This window comes from Cyprinus carpio, chromosome A8 (assembly GCF_018340385.1).
Source record: "Cyprinus carpio isolate SPL01 chromosome A8, ASM1834038v1, whole genome shotgun sequence".
NCBI classification, from domain to species: domain Eukaryota; kingdom Metazoa; phylum Chordata; class Actinopteri; order Cypriniformes; family Cyprinidae; genus Cyprinus; species Cyprinus carpio.
The window spans coordinates 23468177-23481545 of NC_056579.1; the positions used below are offsets into that span (position 1 = coordinate 23468177).

The following is a 13369-nucleotide window of genomic DNA, read 5'->3' on the forward strand; positions in this document are numbered from 1 at the left end:
ACAATAATTGGGAGATCTTGTTAGCACACGCGCGACTGACACTATTAAAAGTAAATTACTAATTTTGAATTTTAGGATTAATTATTATAACTGAAAATCATATTTAGGTCAAAGCTGTCATTAGGTCAAAGCTACTTTCACTCAAGTAGAATTGAAAACTGAGTACTTTTACTGGAGTAATATTTTACTATACGGCTCTGTACTTTTACTCAAATACTTGATTTGTGTACTTCGTCCACCACTGACATAATAACATCATCATTCACATTGGTTTCTTTTCACATCAGCAGCCAATGAGCTTGCTGCTCAACATTCAAATACTCAGCTAGTGCTGTAGCACTTCAAAAACCCTCCACCTTCCCCAGCTCCACCTGTATAGATCTGCAAATGGGTTATTTTATATATCTTATATGTGCAGCAGCAGTATTTCTTACATGCTCACAGTAGCATGTCTGTGGATGTATTAGCAGCAGCAAGCATGTATATTACCATGCTAAACTCTCCAAGAGTTGTCATGACAGAGCTAGTACATGTCAACTTATTATACTAACCCTTACCTAAGAGCCTATCAAAGATTGTAGAATGTCTGAAGTGGACTATTGAAATAAAGTGTAATGCTTGCAGCCCTTGCACAATGGCTTGCATTTTTTTGGTATAAAGTATTTTTTTTCATGTGTGTCTGGCAGCTGTGTTTTGGTAGTGAGACACAGGCCGTGGTACATGAGTCTTTGTGCATGTACTGTATGTCTGTAATCTATCACGCTTCTGTCTCACTCTCAGAGTGACAGTGAGGCTAGCAGAGCGCTCGTACACTCAACAGTGGCAATGAAGCGCAGCCCCACCTTACGCCAGTCATATCGCAACCCAGATGTGTTTTTTTACGAGAGGGTCCGGCCAGCCAGCCAGACTCGCCCGCTTTTTAATTAACCAGAGCCTGCCCTCGCAAGATGAGGAGTCACAGAAATTATGATGGCGAAACACAAACCGCAGCTCGACGTTCCCAAATACGCACACACACACACACACACACAGTTTACGCAGCTTAGCGGCCGAATAAGAGGTTTTCCTAATAAATTTTATGACTCCTAGCAGATTTACAAAGGTGTGTGTGTGTGTAATGGCTCTTATTATTGTATGTAATGGTACATCTGTGTTGTGTGTTCATCAGTAATGACAGCGCAGGGGGAAACAGGTAGTAAATTCTGAGAGTTTTGCCCTACGTACCCAAACACTGAGCCAGTCACTGGGGTGTTGGAGGGTGTTGGGTGTGTGTGAAGAAGACGGACTGTCAGTGTGCCCCTCGGGTGGTGGTTTTTGTACCCCGTCACCCAGGCTTTCTCACACACCACCTACAAACACCTGATTAAACCACAAACATTTTAGTGTGTGTGAAGGAAGAGGTTTTCCAGATGCTGTTGTTAGGTGTAACCAGTGCAACAAAGAACTGAATTCATGCCCTTTTTGCTTACGGATATAAATGATTCATGAATTAAGATGAGCACGATGAATACTGTACATATGTTCTGTGTTGTGATGTTTTGTGTGGGATGGACACTGTTTGGACACTTCACATAAACTAGAGCTAGGATTTCTAGCACTGTACTAACAGAATTAACAAAAGATGAAGACATAGCAGAATTAACAACAGAAATGGAAGAAAAACAACCAATGAAACAAAACTAAAATCACTACTCCAAGATTTGGGTCAGTCAGATCTTTTAATGTTTTTGAATGAAATATAACATAAAGATGCATTCATGGAATGAAATATTATTACAATTTAATAAAATGTTTTCTATTTTAATATATTTTAAAATATAATTTATTCCTCTTATATTAAAGCTGAATTTTCAGCAGCAGTTACTCTAGTCTTTATTTATTTATTTAATGTTTAAAATAACAGCATTTAAAATTAAAAATGTTCAATCAATGGTTATTTGGGGAATAAAAGTATAAACAAACAAATAAATAAATACTGAAACCAAACCTTTTAATGTATTTGTATTTAAAAAAAATAAAAAATAAAACAGAATACAACTAAGCAAACTAAATTCCATCAGTTTTGTGACAGTATTTTCATTATGTTGTGGCTATTTTTTGTATTGTGGTTTATTTTTGTTGTGCTGCAGACTATTTTCATTTGGCTTGTTGCTTCCTTGTGCTGTGTTATGACTAAAATGTTTTAGTATAATTCATTTTTGTGCTGTTGCTTATTATAGCTGTGCTTTGACTTTCATTTATTTGTTGACTAATTGTGGTGATAGTTTTAAACTTTTGCTTGTTTTGCTCATTTTGTCGTGTCACATCCTCCTAGGCCAGTGTACTAAATATTATCATGAAATTTATTTTCAAATAACATGGATGAAACATTCTGCAATTTATTTTTCCAGTGTAATTATTCTCCAAAATGAAAAGTGTTTGGTGCAAAATAGTATCATTAAACAATTCTGGGCACACTGGAGGAATTTCATGGACTTGTTTGACAGAGAGAAGTTGTTTTAGGCTTTCCATGACATTGCATTTACTCGAGAGAAGCGGTCCGGCTGTATGGGTTTGGATCTGCGTTGCATTGGTTTTGCAGGACTTGCAGACATGTTTTGGGCTGAGACAGTGAAGTCATTACTCATCGGGTGTTGTGATAGTCACAGAGCACAGGCTGATGAGCAGAGCTGCTGCTGTCTGCCTGAAGCGGACGGCGGTTTGTGGTTGCAGACTGCAGCAGTGGCCTGACTTTTATTGATACATGTCTGGGATTGATTATGGAGAGAGACGGGGAAAATGACGGGAGAGATCTGGCAACACAAACACGTTTAGACACACATCCAACTAAGTCCAGTGACATTAATAAAACAGGATTAATGGTGCCCTTCTCTCTCTGTCCCTCTGAAATGCTTGTTTATTTTTGTTCGTTCATTATTTTTATTTTATTTTATTTTATTTTATTTTATTTTATTTTATTTTATTTTATTTTATTTTATTTTATTTTATTTTATTTTATTCAAATACAAATTCTTTTTTATTAATATTCATTTTAATGGTTTATTAAAAGTAATTAATGAAAAAGCATGTCTAATAATTTAAATCATGAAGTCATGAAACTTATTTAGTTTAACAACGTATGATCAACAATTTATGATTATTACATTTCTTATTTTTTATCATTGAATATAAATTCAAATGTTGTGTTATTGTAATCAAATTAAGGCATAAAACAACAACAGTTTAATATTTAAATATTTTTAATTATATTTAAAATATAATCAAATGAAATCTATTTATTTATTTATTTATTCAACAGGCTTACTGTTAAAATTAAACATGGAAGAAATTGGGTGATATTCCTAGCAAAAAAAGTTATTATTATTATTATTATTATTATTATTATTGAACTTTTATTTTGACGGGTTGTCGTAAAGACCTTTGAGTTTCTGTGTATGTGACACGACAATAATTTTAATCAAATGAAATTGTGAAAATGTTTTATTCATCCAAAAATTACTAAATTTTGTGACATGCCACACTTGGAATGCACAGAAATCACAGAGCCCTACAAATGTGACGTGTTTCATCGATTAGCATGATTCACCCATCAGGAAACACACAAACACACATCTTCATTTCATAAACGTATCACAGAACTATTATCTTACTCTGACCGCAAATTGAGTGAGACTTCCTCTATAATAATGTCTGTCAGTCTGGAGATGGCTGTTGTTCTGTCTCACCTCATTGGCAGGCCAGACTGCGCTGTTGACTTTGATGCTAGCTTTGCCAGTGGTGTGTGTGGCGCGGGTCTGGACTGGAGGCAGCTTGAAAGAGTTAGGAGGTGTATGTCTGCATGAGTGTGTGTGTGTGTGTGTGTGTGTGTGTGTGTGTGTGTGTGTGTGTGTGTGTGTGACGTGGAGTAATGACTTCTGGCACTGTAATGAAGGCAGCAGGATATCCTGTGTCAGGGTTGCAGGTTAGCCCTGGCTAGATAAGGTATAATGAATGGACATGAGTGTGTGTATATGTGTCTATCTGTCTGGGCGAGGGCTGGTGGGGCGGCGCTAATGTCAAGAAACTGCCACATGTATAGATATAACCTGACGGCCTTCTGAAATGGTAGAAAAGTACATATTATCTAGCCTGAGGTAAATCTTTAAAGACAATATAGAATCAAAATAGAGATGTTTTAACACATGAACCTGGTCATGATGGATTTTTCAGATGCTGGGTGTTACCAGAGTGCAGCTCTGCAGTGGGTAGGGTGTTCTTAGTGGTTACTAGGGAGTTTCTGAGGGTTGCTAGGCATTTTTTTTACTGGTCCAAGTAAAAAAATAAAAAATAAAAAAACAACGTGATATTCTGGTCTATAGATATTGATTTGGTGCCTCCATATATGGCATTTTCCATCTGTTTACCCATCGAGCTGCCAAAACAAAACAAAACAAAACAAAACAAAACAAATAAAATAAAATAAAATAAAATAAAATAAAATAAAATAAAATAAAATAAAATAAATAAAAAAATAAAATAAAATAAAATAAAAATAAAAATATAATTCAAGCTATATTAAAATATAAATAATAATAATAAAATAAAAATGTCAAAAACATAATATAATTTCTAAAATAAATGAAAACTGAAAATATAAAAATAGCAGTTAATTCAAAATAAATACTATAATCTTAAAGAAAATTAAAATTAACTAAATGAATAAGGAACATCTCCACTTTTTTATTTTATTATTATTATTATTATTATTTTACCTTTATTTATATAGTGTATTATACAATACAGATTGTTTCAAAACAGCTTTACATGGATAAATGGTGGGGTGTGCTTTAAAGAAGGATCAAATTGGCCATTTGCATCACATTACATTAGTTAAATGTGTTATAAAATGTTCTAAATGTGATTTATGCCCTTAAAAAAAAATAATTACATGCAAACAGAGAAGAAGAAAAAATAAGGGGAGGAAAGCACCAGAGAAAAATCATGTACAGAGCATGAGCAGATGTGTCCATAGTGCATCATGTGTAAAAGTGTCTGTTGAAGGTGATGTGCTTCTCCTCTGGTCCGTGGCCAGTTTTGGATTCCAAACATAATGTGTGCGATAAGAATCTGATTATGGGAAACTGATCCTGGATCGGACTTTAATGAGCTCTAACCAGAGCAGTTAATTACAACATGGACACACTTGTTAAAGTCGGAGGTCGACTGATGGAGCGGCAGACTTGAGTGTGAGCGGATGGAGAGTGAGTGTGAAGGAAGAGGATGTGTTTGACCTTTCTTCTGTCCGTCTCCAGGTCTCCACGGCCTCCGTACATGACTGCCCTCTAGCTGTCAGACACCCTCTTTATTGCCTCCTGCTTCAGTTTCACCATCCAAAAGTGAAGCTTGGTAGATGATAAAAAAGAATAAATAAATAAAAAACCTTAGACTTACAAAACATTATAGAATATTTCTGTTATAGAGAGTTTGGTGGGCTGTTTTGTCTTGGTCCCATAAGAAACCAGCTAGCAACCATCTAGAAAAGCCTAGCAACCGCTCAGCATCACACTAAACAACACCTATAACCTCAGATTTTTTTGAAATGTTGAGTTCATTGAACCTTTAGACAATGTACATGTATAGAGAGAGAGAGGGAGATATATATATATATATTTGATACTTCAAGCTTTTATCATTCATATAGTATGATATAAGAGAATATGCGATTTTATTCAGAGGCCCAAAATGAGCAAATTGGCGCAGATGCTGATATGGCCAAGAAATTATAGTTTGCAATGTGTTTGCAAAGTGAGATCTTTATAACAGTATAGCATCTAGTTACATAAAATGCATATGAACATCAGTTGTCACTCTATATATCTAATAATATTTCTCAATAAGATGATATTTAAATGCTCAGTTTTATGATAAAAGCTCTGTAGCTTCAAAACATGTAATGGAATGCAATACAGTGATGATTGAGAGAACAAATAAATGTTCCTCAAAAGCCTGATGTATCATATCTGATATTACACTTATTTCTAAAAGCTGTGTATCAAATATGAAACAGTAGGTTAATTAACAGTAAAAGAGTCTTATGTTAAAACAGTAATATTATGAAATATTATTACAAAGTAAAACAACTGCTTTTTATATTCATATTTTAAAAATTTTATCTATTTATCTTATGGCACTTTTCAGCATCATTACTCCATTCTTCAGTGTCACATGATCTGAAGAGAAATCGTTCTAATATGCAGATTTTGAAATATCACAATTTGATTTTGGTTATCAATGTTGAAAAAATCATAATACTATTGTGGAAATTGGAGCACATTTATTTGAAATAGAAATAATTTTAACATGCATTTTAACATCACATTTAAAAAAAAAAAAAAAAAAAAAAAAGTCACACATTACTAAGGCACACAACCCCCAAAAATACTACAACAACAATGTGTTTTTATTATCCGAGTCGTTTTGCATGCCCCTCTTCGAACTTCGTAGATACACGCTCTCTCTCTCACACACACACACTTCCCCAGGATATGAGCAGGGAGAGTGTGTATGCTTGTTCTTGTGTCACTGCGTTAGCCATTGTGTCGGCCCGCTCTCTGCAGAGGTGTCAGCTAAGCCTTCCTGTTTTACACAATGAGGCTGACAAGCAGCGAGAATTCTCTCAGCGTCCCCCGTTTCTGCTCAAGTGCTCAGGACAGCCACCGCCTGAGACGCTTGTGACGGCTTTTCACTTCAGAAATCTTGTGCGTTATGTCTAATCTTATGTCTATCAAAACACCCACAATGGATTTCAAATGTAGGCCTACACTCTAAAAAAAATGCTGGGTTATTTCAACCCAATTTTGGGTCAAATATGGACTAATCCAACAGTTGGGTTAAATTTTTACATTACATTTTTTACCCAAAAATTGGGTTAGTCCAAATTTGACCCAAAGTGGGGTTGAAACAACCCAGCATTTTTTAGAGTGTAATAAAATGTCATAATTTGAATAGAATATAATAGAGTAGAACTTTAAAATGTATCTTTTTTATCATCAAGGTAAAATGCAGTTAAACAGCTAAATTGTGAAATATTATTACAGTTTAAAATAAGAGTTTTCTATGTTAATATATAATAAAATGTAATTTATAGCTTTGATCGAAGCTGTATTTTCAGCAGCATTACTCCAGTCTTAAGTGTCACATGATCCTTCAGAAATCATTCTACTAATAAAAATTTCAAATCAAAAATCAAAAAACATCATAACAACAATCAATGTTTACTAATGAAAATTTCAAAGGAAAGTTCAAAAAACAGCAGAGCAGCATGTATTTAATAGAAATATTCTGTAACATTTTAAATGTTATATTTCTTTAAATCTTTTTTTTTTCACCATTTTATTTAAATAATTTTACAATGATTTTATCATGTTTGAGTTGGTTTGCATCATGCCTAAAAGCACTCATTTAAATCACTTATAACACACACACACACACAAATACAGCAGTGTTGATTTATTGTTACAGTTATGATTGTCGGAATGTCGGAATTTCGGTATCAATCTTGTATCTGAAAACAGTAAAACTTCACAGTGGTTTAGGATAGAAAACCACCATAGGGCCTGTTCATACATTCACACACTCACACACACGCTGCTTCACATAAATACACACACAGGTGAGAGATAAGAGCTTTCAACACAATCTGATTTTTATTCTCGCCAACACCCAATCAATGAAACACAAACCCTGCGAACACTCGCACTGAAATAAATGCTTTGGCCCGCTTTCGTGGTTTTTCAACTTTCCTTGACAAGAAGTGTGACGTGTTTTCAGGCCTTTGTTACTATGAATAATGTGTGAATACTTTGCGTTTCAGCCGTTTGCAGGCCCCCGTTATAAATGGCTGCAGAAATGCCGTTTGCTGGCGTTGTAAAATATTGATATGTTACAGGTACATGTAGGCCTGACTGCAGGTGACGTTTTATGAGATGTTCACTTCGCACACTACATCAGTCATGCAGGTTGAGGAGCTGATCGCTGTAAAGGTGGACCGCATGTGTGTGTGCAGCTGCTGCTTTAAAAGGCTTTGCAGGGGAATTTCCCTCTTTTCCCTTTGTGAGAAACAAAAGTGTTCAATTCAGGGTCCGTCTTATCATATATCCTGCCGGGCTTCTGTTCGGACGGAGGAAATCACATTAAAACAAGGGAGGAATTCACCAAGAATGAATTTAGCCGCTGATAGCATTGTGTTTTCACTTGATTTACTAAAGGAATTATGCAAATCAGGTGACACAGCAAACACACACAGTATAAAAAACACACAATGCTGAACACACAATTCCTCATCTTACAGGCTGAAGACTAGGACGCAGCAGAGCACTGTGATGTGTGGTACTTTACAGAGATTGTACAGCATCATTTTAAAATGCCATAAGTGTGTTTAACTAACATCACACATCTGGATGAGCAGAGTAAAGGCACTCTTCCCCATCATGTGATAAATTACTGCTACTGTAATCAATAGAAAATAAACATAATCATTTGTTTTAAAATAAATTACAGGGCTGGTTATAGTCACACTATGCAGGAGGCCTCATCTGCACAGAAAGAAGGCATATTTGCACAGAACAAAATCACACTGACTTGATATTCATCTTTATGGAGAATTGAATGAAAAATAAAATTGTTGTCATCATTTTCTATCCCAAAATGCATGACTATATGACTTTCATTCTTCTGTGGAACAGAATATATTACAGCTAAAAGTTAATTCACCTTGCTTTGTTTTGATTTGATTTGATTTGATTTGATTTGATTTTTGTTTTGATTTGATTTGATTTGATTTGATTTGATTTGATTTGATTTTTGTTTTGTTTTGATTTGATTTGATTTGATTTGATTTTTGTTTTGATTTGATTTGATTTGATTTTTGTTTTGTTTTGATTTGATTTGATTTTTGTTTAGTTTTGTTTTGCTTTGCTTTGCTTTGCCTTGTTTTGTTTTTTTATGTTTGATTTTATTTGATTTGATTTGATTTGATTTTTGTTTTGTTTTGATTTGATTTGATTTGATTTGATTTTTGTTTTGTTTTGTTTTGCTTTGCTTTGCTTTGCCTTGTTTTGTTTTTTTGGTTTGCTTTGCTTTGCCTTGTTTTGTTTTTTTATGTTTTTTTTTTTTTTTTTTTTTTGCTTTGCTTTGCTTTACTTTGTTTTGTTTTGTTTTGATGGACACAAACTGAAATTTAACAGATGAATGAAAATATCTGGCAACAGTGCAGCTTCTTCACAATTTGTCATTTGTATCATGTATACACATTCTAAATATGTTCGGATGAGCCACATTCAAAGCCACTATAAAATATATACACATCTGTGACCTCACAACGGTTGCATTTTATAATAATGCGGCTAGTTGAAACGTTGCTTGGCAGCCATAAACAACCATAAAGAATGACATCAAAACTAAATCACTCCCATTATAATCAACAAAACTGGAAGCATACATAATCTGTATGTGTATTGTGGGTGTGTATGTGTACGTGAAACCAGGTTAGTTACGTTTCTGTCTATTTCTTTGTCTTTGTCTCCTTCTGTCTGTCTCTGATTAGCTCCATGTAGAGGTCAGAGGTCACCTCACTCTCCCAGGCTTACCTCGCTTTCTCTATTTCTGTTCTTCTTTAGCTACAAGACTGATCAGCACAACTAATATCACATTCTATTACTCACTTATGCCCGTTGAGCCCATGGAGGTGTCGACATTTTAGAAATATGGCTCGGCTCAAACTGTTTAGCACACTTCTTCTTCACCTTGGGACACAAACACTCCCCGTGGCACATGCGTGTATGTGTGTGTGTGTGTGTGTGTGTGTGTGTGTGTATCAGCCTGCCTGCGAAGGCAGTTCCTCACACCTGATGGGAATAATTGGGCTCTTAAAATGGCACTGAGGGGCTCCTTAACTCCAAAGCAGACTCGAGAGCTGTCCCTCTGGTATGTGACCCTTCAAACTTTTGGGAAAGCAGAGAACGAGAGAGAAAATGGGCCTGAAACTTAGAAGGGAGAGAGAGATATGAGAAAAAAAAAACTTAGCGATTGCAGGTTGCTGCTAGATTTGAGCGCATCAAGGCATGTCTGCAGGTTTGCATTGATTAGAAAGGGAGAAATCTAGTTTGGTTGCATTGCACTGCTCACTTGCAATGTTTGTGTCATTCATGTTTGATCGAGCAACACGCCAAAGTTGAACACTTATGGTTAATCGTTTGTTCAAATCCCATAATAACAGTAGTGCTTTCTTAACAAACACCACTAATAAATACATAGGAAGTGTTTCTTAGTGTGGCTTACAGCTTCTCATTGTGTTCATAGCAGACGGCCCAATCCTTCCACTCCTCCATGCTTTCTCAAGCATGAGTGAAACCTGTAGTTAGTCTGTTTAGACAGATGAGTTCACTCGTACTTGAACACATGTGGATTTGTGAATGAATGAGCTTGTGTTCAGTGTACCGCATTGTTCCTTGCAACGAATCATTAGATTTCAATGACAGGCGGATATTTGCATAACATCATCAGATGTGATTCCAGGTAAACGTTGGCACCAGTGTTTCTGAGTATGACTTTAAAACATCATTTCAGCGCTCAACTTATTTATTTTGATTTAGCTACATCCTCACACATTTTCATTTGTAGTTCTTGAAATATGTGCATGGGTGAATTATTCTTAAAGTGTTGTTCAGTTTTCTGTATTTGAGCCAGGAGGCTGCAGTAGATGTGAACATGTGTCCGTTTAACAAACTTCACACGCGTGTCGTGCTCTCTCACACCCAACTCCACTTCTGAAATAGACAGTCAATTGAAAAAAAGAAATTATAAAACATATAGTTCCGGTCCTTGATTCTGATTGGTTGAGCCGCGTTCCAAGCTGTTGTAAATTACTCTACAAACATACACCTCTGTTTACTTCCGTGTGTTGCTCAGCAACCACTTTGCTGGAACCACAACCGATTCTGAGGAACTACATTGTTTGGTGGAGGAATACTGTTTTTATTAATAATATTAAACTTTATTTGCTCTAAATAGTAAATATATTCAAGATCTGATAGATACTTATTTCGTTTTTTTCTAATTTAACTATATGAGAGGCTGTGGTTTTACAGTGAATTTATAACATACGCGCTCACAACGCCCTTAGCTGTTACAAATTCACTGTAAACAATGACTTCTGGGGCTTATTGCTTTATATTATATATATATATATTATATAAATATATATATATATATATATATATGGTGTGTGTGTGTGGTGTGTGTGTGTGTGTGTGTATTCTATATATTCTTATTATCTATATATATATATATATAGCACTAATATCCGTTCCACCACATACATACATAGAATATTTATATTTATATTTTCGCATATTTTTATATTTATATTTGTGGTCCTGGACCACAAAACCAGTCATAAAGATACATTATTCGAAATTGAGATTTATACATTATCAGAAAGCTGAATAAATAATTTATTAGGATTGGGCAATATTTGGCCAAGATACAACTATTTGAAAATCTGGAATCTGAGGATGCAAAAATAAATCTAAATAATGAGAAAATCGCCTTTAAAGTTCCCAAAATTAAGTTCTTAGCAATGCATATTACTAAACAGAAATTAAGTTTTAATATATTTACAGTAGGAAATTTACAAAATATCTTCATGGAACATTATCTTTACTTAACATCCTAATGATTTTTGGCATAAAAGAAAAATCAATAATTTTGACCCATACAATGTATTTTTGACTATTGCTAGGTCCGGGGTCACATATATCAAGAACATGTAGCAATCCAGAGTCACACATATCAATAAAATTTATCAATTTTTATTTTTACATTATGATTTTTCTCTTTCACATTAAAACATAATTTTTAACAATACAGGTTTTTTTTTTTACATTGCTATTGTTCTTTTTCATTGTAACATAATTTGTAGCAATACAGGACTGTTTTACATGAAGAAAAATGTTGATTAAAAAACAGTGTCTAGTCACAGGAACTTTCCTTCATATATTTAGATGAATTTGAATGTAAAATGTTACTGTTGCTAAATAAATAAATAAATAAATAAATGAGCATTATGAATCTCTTATCCATTATATTTATTATATATATAGGAATTGTATTGCAATTATTTATTTTATGATGCATTATAAACATTATAAACCATCATATACATTGGCTCCCATAAAAACATCATCAATAAAAGAAATAATTAATGCATCATATACATTGGCTCCCAGTAAAGTTTTATCAAGAAAAGTTATCAGTAAAGCCATAAGATTTATAAACAGCAGCATTTAGTGAATTAGTAATGTTTTCATCTGGGGACAGTTACATTTTGATTTAAATTTAAATTTAAATTCTCGTACGTGTTCATAATACAGCCAGCTTTGAGTGTTAATGTGCTGGAATATAATCACTCTGGAGTTCAAGTCTTACATGAGCCCAGAGACAGATTTATTAGCATGGATTCACGCTACTTGTGTGGATATTTCCTTTCTGTCTTAATCACTCACGGCACACTTGATATTCGGTTTCAGCTTCATAGAGCTGAAGCAAACATTTACACAGAGTTTCTGTTTTCAAAGAGAGTCTCCACAGTTTTCAGTGGCATTTCTCACTTTTGCTGGGTAATATATCAAGAAAAGAGCGCCGTAAATCTCACAAGAGAACAGCGTCCACTCTCCTTCCGGTCATTTCCTGACATGCTGTCTCACTTTGCCTCTCTCAGTCCCTCCATCTCTCTATCCGTTCCCCGAGACGAGTAACCAGACACCCCAAACTCCACTTCACTAGCAGTGTCAGGTTCACCAAAGTTAATCAACGAGAGCCTCTGAGACTTCACACAGCACTGAAGACGTCTTCAATGTTTAAATCCCCCCTTTCAATGGATGACAACGTGAACAAAAAACAAAACAAATGTGTATATATGTAAACAAATAACGTATTTTTTCCCACTCTGGGCTTAAATGCAACATGTAAAAACATTAAAATTTAGATTTATATTTCAAATAAATGTTTCCCAACTTCCCAAAATGATTTTTTTTTCAACATTGATAATCAAAATCAATTCTTGATATTTCAAAATCAGCATACTTAATGATTTCTGAAGGATCATGTGACACTGAAGACTTCAGTAATGATGCAAAAAATTCTGCTTTACATCACAGGAATAAATTACATTTTAAAGTATATTAAAATAGAAAATAAAGTTTATTTGAAATTATAATAATATTTCACAATATTACTGTTTTACTGTATTTTAAACAAATAAATGCAGCCTTGGTGCATGAAATAATAACAATTATTTTTTATTTATTTATTTTTTTAATTATTATTATTA

The 13369-nt window shown here is 34.2% G+C and overlaps 1 protein-coding gene across 6 annotated transcripts in view; it reads left to right on the top strand.

Moving 5' to 3' along the window:
* Positions 1-13369, top strand: part of LOC109094668 (histone-lysine N-methyltransferase PRDM16-like) — a 207043-nt gene that overhangs the window by 164991 nt on the left and 28683 nt on the right. The gene's annotated exons all lie outside the window — the stretch shown is intronic.